Here is a 10,000-nt window from a genome sequence, read left to right as displayed (position 1 = left end):
CATGAGACACCTTGTCAGCCGGTGCCAGCTAGGGGCATGGGACACCCTGTCAGCCGGTGCCAGCTAGGGGCATGGGACACCCTGACAGCCGGTGCCAGCTAGGGGCATGAGACACCCTGACAGCCGGTGCCAGCTAGGGGCATGGGACACCCTGACAGCCGGTGCCAGCTAGGGGCATGAGACACCTTGTCAGCCGGTGCAAGCTAGGGGCATGTGACACCTTGTCAGCCGGTGCAAGCTAGGGGCATGTGACACCTTGTCAGCCGGTGCAAGCTAGGGGCATGTGACACCTTGTCAGCCGGTGCAAGCTAGGGGCATGTGACACCTTGTCAGCCGGTGCAAGCTAGGGGCATGTGACACCTTGTCAGCCGGTGCCAGCTAGGGGCATGTGACACCTTGTCAGCCGGTGCAAGCTAGGGGCATGTGACACCTTGTCAGCCGGTGCCAGCTAGGGGCATGTGACACCTTGTCAGCCGGTGCCAGCTAGGGGCATGTGACACCCTGTCAGCCAGTGCCAGCTAGGGGCATGAGACACCTTGTCAGCCGGTGCCAGCTAGGGACATGTGACACCCTGTCAGCCGGTGCCAGCTAGGGACATGTGACACCCTGTCAGCCGGTGCCAGCTAGGGGCATGAGACACCTTGTCAGCCGGTGCCAGCTAGGGGCATGTGACACCCTGTCAACCAGTGCCAGCTAGGGGCATGAGACACCCAGTCAGCCGGTGCCAGCTAGGGGCATGTGACACCCTGTCAGCCAGTGCCAACTAGGGGCATGAGACACCTTGTCAGCCGGTGCCAGCTAGGGGCATGGGACACCCTGTCAGCCGGTGCCAGCTAGGGGCATGAGACACCCTGTCAGCCGGTGCCAGCTAGGGGCATGGGACACCCTGACAGCCGGTGCCAGCTAGGGGCATGGGACACCCTGTCAGCCAGTGCCAGCTAGGGGCATGAGACACCCTGTCAGCCAGTGCCAGCTAGGGGCATGAGACACCTTGTCAGCCGGTGCCAGCTAGGGGCATGGGACACCCTGTCAGCCGGTGCCAGCTAGGGGCATGGGAGGACACCCTGTCAGCCGGTGCCAGTTAGGGGCATGGGAGGACACCCTGTCAGCCGGTGCCAGTTAGGGGCATGGGAGGACACCCTGTCAGCCGGTGCCAGTTAAGAGCATGAGACACCTTGTCAGCCGGTACCAGCTAGGGGCATGTGACACCCTGTCAGCCAGTGCCAGCTAGGGGCATGAGACACATTGTCAGCCGGTGCCAGCTAGGGGCATGGGACACCCTGTCAGCCGGTGCCAGCTAGGGGCATGGGACACCCTGTCAGCCGGTGCCAGCTAGGGGCATGGGACACATTGTCAGCCGGTGCCAGCTAGGGGCATGAGACACATTGTCAGCCGGTGCCAGCTAGGGGCATGGGACACCCTGTCAGCCGGTGCCAGCTAGGGGCATGGGACACATTGTCAGCCGGTGCCAGCTAGGGGCATGAGACACCCAGTCAGCCGGTGCCAGCTAGGGGCATGTGACACCCTGTCAGCCAGTGCCAACTAGGGGCATGAGACACCTTGTCAGCCGGTGCCAGCTAGGGGCATGGGACACCCTGTCAGCCGGTGCCAGCTAGGGGCATGAGACACCCTGTCAGCCGGTGCCAGCTAGGGGCATGGGACACCCTGTCAGCCGGTGCCAGCTAGGGGCATGGGACACATTGTCAGCCGGTGCCAGCTAGGGGCATGAGACACATTGTCAGCCGGTGCCAGCTAGGGGCATGGGACACCCTGTCAGCCGGTGCCAGCTAGGGGCATGGGACACATTGTCAGCCGGTGCAAGCTAGGGGCATGGGACACCTTGTTATCAGGGGCCAGCACCTACACTGTCCCTGTGCGGTGCTCGGTAAAACTCAGTAGTACCTGGCTCCCTACGGACTCCCTTTGCGCTCACGGCTGCCATAACCTCACTTCCGCCTACTCCTCCTTCTCTCACAGACCCAGCCAGTCGCACACCCTACACCGTTTACTGTACTGTGGAGCAGGTGATTGATTACATATCCCTGCGCATTGAGATTCCCTCGGCGCCATGTTTGTTGTGGGCAATGATCTCACTGGCGTGTGTGACAGCTATAGTTTATGTACTAACACCGCGGGCACTGGCATATAATACACTGTGTGAGGGAGCAGTGCTCAGTGGCCGGGCGCGCGCGTGCAGAGAGGTGGCGGGTCTAGGGCTGATGTGCACAAAGTCCTGCCTTGTGACCCAGCGCGTCTCGTGACGAGTCAGCTGACCGGTAGGCAGGTCACATGACCTACTGTTATTGTGTACAGAGGAGCAGGTGAGTGTGGTACCTCAGTGTGAAAATATATTTATGTTTGTGTCATATATGTGTGTTTTATATACTGTATGTGTTATAGTTTGTATATGTGTCTTATATATGTGTTATAGTGTGTATGTGTGTCTTATATATGTGTTATAGTGTGTATATGTGTCTTACATATGTGTTATAGTGTGTATATGTGTCTTATATATGTGTTATAGTGTGTATATGTGTCTTATATATGTGTTATAGTGTGTATATGTGTCTTACATATGTGTTATAGTGTGTATATGTGTCTTACATATGTGTTATAGTGTGTATATGTGTCTTATATATGTGTTATAGTGTGTATATGTGTCTTATATATGTGTTATAGTGTGTATCTTATATATGTGTTATAGTGTGTATATGTGTCTTACATATGTGTTATAGTGTGTATATGTGTTTTATATATGTGTTATAGTGTGTATATGTGTTATATATGTGTTATAGTGTGTATATGTGTCTTATATATGTGTTATAGTGTGGTTATATGTGTTATAGTGTGTATATGTGTTATATGTGTTATAGTGTGTATATGTGTCATATATGTGTTATAGTGTGTATATGTGTTATATGTGTTATAGTGTGTATATGTGTCATATATGTGTTATAGTGTGTATATGTGTTTTATATATGTGTTATAGTGTGTATATGTGTTTTATATATGTGTTATAGTGTGTATATGTGTTATAGTGTGTATATGTGTCTTATATATGTGTTATAGTGTGTATATGTGTCATATATATATGTGTTATAGTGTGTATATGTGTCATATATATGTGTTATAGTGTGTATATGTGTCTTATATATGTGTTATAGTGTGTATATGTGTCTTATATATGTGTTATAGTGTGTATATGTGTCTTATATATGTGTTATAGTGTGTATGTGTGTCTTATATATGTGTTATAGTGTGTATGTGTGTCTTATATATGTGTTATATATATATATATATATATATATATATGTGTGTTATAGTGTGTATATGTGTCTTATAGTGTGTATATGTGTCATATATATGTGTATATGTGTCATAGTGTGTATATATGTCTTATATATGTGTTATAGTGTGTATATGTGTCTTATATATGTGTTATAGTGTGTATATGTGTCTTATATATGTGTTATAGTGTGTATATGTGTCTTATATATGTGTTATAGTGTGTATGTGTGTGTTATAGTGTGTATATGTGTCATAGTGTGTATATGTGCCATAGTGTGTATATGTGTCATATATATGTGTTATAGTGTGTATATGTGTTATAGTGTGTATATGTGTTTTATATATGTGTTATAGTGTGTATATGTGTTATATATGTGTTATAGTGTGTATATGTGTCTTACATATGTGTTATAGTGTGTGTATGTGTCTTACATATGTGTTATAGTGTGTGTATGTGTCATATATATGTGTTATAGTGTGTGTATGTGTCTTATATGTGTGTATATGTGTCTTATATATGTGTTATAGTGTGTATATGTGTCATATATATGTGTTATAGTATGTATGTGTGTCTTATATATGTGTTATAGTGTGTATGTGTGTCTTATATATGTGTTATAGTGTGTATGTGTGTCTTATATATGTGTTATAGTGTGTATATGTGTCTTATATATGTGTTATAGTGTGTGTATGTGTCTTATATGTGTGTATATGTGTCATATATATGTGTTATAGTGTGTATGTGTGTCTTATATATGTGTTATAGTATGTATGTGTGTCTTATATATGTGTTATAGTGTGTATGTGTGTCTTATATATGTGTTATAGTGTGTATATGTGTCTTATATATGTGTTATAGTGTGTATATGTGTCTTATATATGTGTTATAGTGTGTATCTTATATATGTGTTATAGTGTGTATGTGTGTCTTATATATGTGTTATAGTGTGTATATGTGTCTTATATATGTGTTATAGTGTGTATGTGTGTCTTATATATGTGTTATAGTGTGTATGTGTGTCTTATATATGTGTTATAGTGTGTATGTGTGTCTTATATATGTGTTATAGTGTGTATATGTGTCTTATATATGTGTTATAGTGTGTATATGTGTCATAGTGTGTATATGTGTCTTATATATGTGTTATAGTGTGTATATGCGTCTTATATATGTGTTATAGTGTGTATATGTGTCTTGTATATGTGTCTTATAGTGTGTATATGTGTTTTATATATGTGTTATAGTGTGTATATGTGTCTTATAGTGTGTATATATGTGTCATATATTTGTGTTATAGTGTATATATGTGTTATAGTGTGTATATGTACAAACAACCACAGAAAGTCTCAGCACTAACAGTTATACCTAAATGATAGATGAGTCTGTAATTTCAGTGTGTAAATCTTCAGCGTCAGCACGCCTTTCCTCTAAGCAAGTACATAAATACAATGCAGATAATAATGAAAAGCGTAAGCACTCACTTTTATCTTCTGAAGTCCTCTGTAGTCTGAAGAAATCGCCGGGAAACCATGTTTAGGATCACACTTGCTAGTGTTTTACTCCACCGCTGCACCCCAGACTCTGCTGACAAAGTGAATCTCACTGTCGGATCCTTCACCGGATGTAGCGCTATGCGCCCAGTCTCCTCCCCAGCTGATACCTGTGAGCCCAATAGCCTGTCTGATAGCTACCAATACACACAAAGAGTCCAAGGCTAGAACGGCTACAAACAGGTATTCTTTTATTCCTCAAAGTTAAAAAATGTAGGTATACCAACGAGGGCAAAAAATACAATACAACAAGTTTAAAAGCAAAAACATGTGGCACACATCCCCTCACACAGGACGCGTTTCGGGAAACCCTGTACTCATGTTTTTGCTTTTAAACTTGTTGTATTGTATTTTTTGCCCTCGTTGGTATACCTACATTTTTTAACTTTGAGGAATAAAAGAATACCTGTTTGTAGCCGTTCTAGCCTTGGACTCTTTGTGTGTATTCATAGTGTGTATATGTGTCATAGTGCGTATATGTGTCATATATATGTGTATATGTGTCATAGTGTGTATATGTGTCTTATATATGTGTTATAGTGTGCATGTGTGTCTTATATATGTGTTATAGTGTGTATATGTGTCTTATATGTGTTATAGTGTGTATGTGTGTCTTATATATGTGTTATAGTGTGCATGTGTGTCTTATATATGTGTTATAGTGTGTATATGTGTCTTATATATGTGTTATAGTGTGTATATGTGTCTTATATATGTGTTATAGTGTGTATGTGTGTCTTATATATGTGTTATAGTGTGTATGTGTGTCTTATATATGTGTTATAGTGTGTATGTGTGTCTTATATATGTGTTATAGTGTGTATGTGTCTCTTATATATGTCTTATAGTGTGTATATGTGTCTTATATATGTGTTATAGTGTGTAAATGTTTTTTATATATATATATATGTGTGTGTGTTATAGTGTGTATATGTGTCTTATATATGTGTTATAGTGTGTATGTTTTTTATATATATATATATATATATATATATATATATATATATATATATATATATATGTGTGTGTGTGTGTGTTATAATGTGTATATGTGTCATATATATGTGTTATAGTGTGTATATGTGTTATAGTGTGTATATGTGTTTTATATATGTGTTATAGTGTGTATATGTGTCTTATATATGTTATAGTGTGTATATGTGTTTTATATATATATATATATATATATATATATATATATATATATGTGTGTGTGTTATAGTGTGTATATGTGTCTTATATATGTGTTATAGTGTGTATGTGTCTTATATATGTTATAGTGTGTATATGTGTTATAGTGTGTATATGTGTTATAGTGTGTATATATGTGTCGTATATATGTGTTATAGTGTGTATGTTTTTTTATATATATATGTGTGTGTGTTATAGTGTGTATATGTGTCTTATATATGTGTTATAGTGTGTATATGTGTCATATATATGTGTTATAGTGTGTATATGTGTCTTATTTGTGTAATAGGGGGTATATGTGTTATAGTGTGTATATGTGTCATATATATGTGTTATAGTGTGTATATGTGTCTTATATATGTGTTATAGTGTGTATATGTGTCTTATGTATGTGTGTCTTATATATGTGTTATAGTGTGTATATGTGTTTTATATATGTTATAGTGTGTATATGTGTCATATGTGTTATAGTGTGTATATGTGTCTTATATATGTGTTATAGTGTGTATATGTGTTTTATATATGTGTTATAGTGTGTATATGTGTCATATATATGTGTGTTATAGTGTGTATATGTGTCTTATATATGTGTTATAGTGTGTATATGTGTCTTGTATATGTGTTATAGTGTGTATATGTGTCTTGTATATGTGTCTTATAGTGTGTATATGTGTCATATATATGTGTGTTATAGTGTGTATATGTGTCATATATGTGTTATAGTGTGTATATGTGTGTTATAGTGTGTATATGTGTCATATATGTGTTATAGTGTGTATATGTGTCTTATATATGTGTGTTATAGTGTGTATATGTGTCTTATATATGTGTTATAGTGTGTATATGTGTCTTATATATGTGTTATAGTGTGTATATGTGTCTTACATATGTGTTATAGTGTGTATATGTGTCTTACATATGTGTTATAGTGTGTATATGTGTCATATATATGTATTATAATGTGTATATGTGTCTTATATATGTATTATAGTGTGTATATGTGTCTTATATATGTGTTATAGTGTGTATATGTGTCTTATATATGTGTTATAGTGTGTATATGTGTCTTGTATATGTGTCTTATAGTGTGTATATGTGTCATATATATGTGTGTTATAGTGTGTATATGTGTCATATATGTGTTATAGTGTGTATATGTGTCATATATGTGTTATAGTGTGTATATGTGTCATATATGTGTTATAGTGTGTATATGTGTCTTATATATGTGTGTTATAGTGTGTCATATGTGTTATAGTGTGTATATGTGTCTTATATATGTGTGTTATAGTGTGTATATGTGTCATATATGTGTTATAGTGTGTATATGTGTCTTATATATATGTGTTATAGTGTGTATATGTGTCTTATATATGTGTTAGTGTGTATATGTGTCATATATATGTGTGTTATAGTGTGTATATGTGTCTTGTATATGTGTCTTATAGTGTGTATATGTGTCATATATATGTGTGTTATAGTGTGTATATGTGTCATATATGTGTTATAGTGTGTATGTGTGTATATGTGTCTTATATATGTGTGTTATAGTGTGTATATGTGTCATATATGTGTTATAGTGTGTATATGTGTCTTATATATGTGTGTTATAGTGTGTATATGTGTCTTATATATGTGTGTGTTATAGTGTGTATATGTGTCTTATATATGTGTGTTATAGTGTGTATATGTGTCATATATGTGTTATAGTGTGTATATGTGTCTTATATGTGTGTTATAGTGTGTATATGTGTCTTATATATGTGTTATAGTGTGTATATGTGTCTTACATATGTGTTATAGTGTGTATATGTGTCATATATATGTATTATAGTGTGTATATGTGTCTTATATGTGTGTATATGTGTCTTATATGTGTGTTATAGTGTGTATATGTGTCTTATATATGTGTTATAGTGTGTATATGTGTCTTACATATGTGTTATAGTGTGTATATGTGTCTTACATATGTGTTATAGTGTGTATATGTGTCATATATATGTATTATAGTGTGTATATGTGTCATATATATGTATTATAGTGTGTATATGTGTCTTATATATGTATTATAGTGTGTATATGTGTCTTATATATGTGTTATAGTGTGTATATGTGTCTTATATATGTGTTATAGTGTGTATATGTGTCTTGTATATGTGTCTTATAGTGTGTATATGTGTCATATATATGTGTGTTATAGTGTGTATATGTGTCATATATGTGTTATAGTGTGTATATGTGTCTTATATATGTGTGTTATAGTGTGTATATGTGTCTTATATGTGTGTATATGTGTCTTATATATGTGTTATAGTGTGTATATGTGTCTTATATATGTGTGTTATAGTGTGTATATGTGTCATATATGTGTTATAGTGTGTATATGTGTCTTATATATATGTGTTATAGTGTGTATATGTGTCATATATGTGTTATAGTGTGTATATGTGTCTTATATATGTGTTATAGTGTGTATATGTGTCTTATATATGTGTCAGTGTGTATATGTGTCATATATATGTATTATAGTGTGTATATGTGTCTTATATATATGTGTTATAGTGTGTATATGTGTCTTATATATATGTGTTATAGTGTGTATATGTGTCTTATATATATGTGTTATAGTGTGTATATGTGTCATATATGTGTTATAGTGTGTATATGTGTCATATATGTGTTATAGTGTGTATATGTGTCATATATGTGTTATAGTGTGTATATGTGTCTTATATATATGTGTTATAGTGTGTATATGCGTCATATATGTGTTATAATTAGAGCTGCAACAACTAATCTGCATAATCGATTAGTTGGTTTGCAATTAGTTGTTCTGTGCACAACACCAGCTGCTTCACTCCAATGAACTCCTGCATATGGTATTGTGTTTTATGGTAATGTCCTTAGACTAAAGTTCGTCTACTTTTCACTTTTTCAGGACAGTATACGTTTACAGCTACCCCTGGCTTATGTGCAACCCAGATACAATAGTCATCATTTGTATTGTTTATATTAAATCTGGTGATTTGGAACTATGCTTTTCATGATATAGTGCCAAGCTTGTTGTTTACACCTAGCCCCTAGATTGATGGGAGTTAAATTGATGTGCACTATTATCTGTTTGCACAATTATTAGCAGATCGCTTGCTATTGCTGATTATATGTACTGTATAAATAAATGTGTAAGGCTTTGTCCTGTTATTGATATACAGTCCTTAGCGCTTTTGATCTTGTTTTTTATTGTTTTTTTTATATTTTTAATAAATTGTGATAATATGTACCAGATTTAACCTTTAAATGTATATATTCGTTATTTTTAGAGCAGACTAGATATTTCCCCTAACCTTATAGCTGGTTATTTACCATTGCATATAGATATTCAAGATATTTTTATGTTAGAATGAAGTCAAGGGTTACTTTATTGAGAGGCCCCTTGCCAAGGTAGAAAACACTTAGCATTGGTGAAGAGCTAACAAAGATAAATATCCTACTTTGGTGAAATTGGCAACACCCTATTTATACACCTCAACAGCCTTTTCTCTGCTGCAGGAAATATAGCTGCAAACAGAGAACCAGACTTAGCCAGAAGCATGTGGTCATGTTGAGATTTTTGCATTTCAATGCAAAGTTTCTGAAAGAGTGAATAACAGAATGTTATTAATAGTGATAGTCTAACTCTTTCTAGTTCTACCTCTTTTCAAACAGTTTGTGGTTTTGTTTTGTTTAATTATAAAACTGTGCTCTGCTGCTTACAATTTGAAGAAACAGTTGTGTTAATGTCAAGTTTTCGTCTGAAGTTTATATTTGTAACACTCATTAAGTGGATTTTATTTAAAACATAGAAAACTATTATTGATTCTCTTTTTATCCAATTTGTCGATTAATCGAAAAAATAATCGGCCGATTAATCGATTATGAAAATAATCGTTAGTTGCAGCCCTACTTATAATGTGTATATGTGTCTTATATA

General features: G+C 36.5%; 2 protein-coding genes across 6 annotated transcripts in view; one reads left to right on the top strand and one right to left on the bottom strand.

Moving 5' to 3' along the window:
* The window catches only part of FBXW2 (F-box and WD repeat domain containing 2), a 47,007-nt gene extending 45,012 nt beyond the window's left edge, over positions 1-1,995 (bottom strand). The window contains exon 1 of one of the 2 annotated variants that reach the window (XM_053695353.1): positions 1,903-1,995. The gene's annotated coding sequence lies outside the window, so the exon portion shown is untranslated. The remainder of the gene's footprint in view (positions 1-1,902) is intronic. The other variant, XM_053695352.1, reaches the window with a different exon arrangement.
* Positions 1,996-2,269: 274 nt separating this feature from the next.
* Positions 2,270-10,000, top strand: part of SLC2A8 (solute carrier family 2 member 8) — a 179,671-nt gene continuing 171,940 nt past the window's right edge. Inside the window, exon 1 of one of the 4 annotated variants that reach the window (XM_053695349.1) lies at positions 2,270-2,321. The gene's annotated coding sequence lies outside the window, so the exon portion shown is untranslated. Of the gene's footprint in view, positions 2,322-4,462; positions 4,952-10,000 lie in introns of those variants that run through there. The other 3 variants (XM_053695350.1, XM_053695351.1, XM_053695348.1) reach the window with 3 other exon arrangements.

The sequence above is a fragment of the Bombina bombina genome, chromosome 12, assembly GCF_027579735.1.
Source record: "Bombina bombina isolate aBomBom1 chromosome 12, aBomBom1.pri, whole genome shotgun sequence".
Taxonomy (NCBI): Eukaryota; Metazoa; Chordata; class Amphibia; order Anura; family Bombinatoridae; genus Bombina; species Bombina bombina.
The sequence above is the reverse complement of the archived record's forward strand: the minus strand, read 5'-3'. Positions and strand labels throughout refer to the sequence as shown.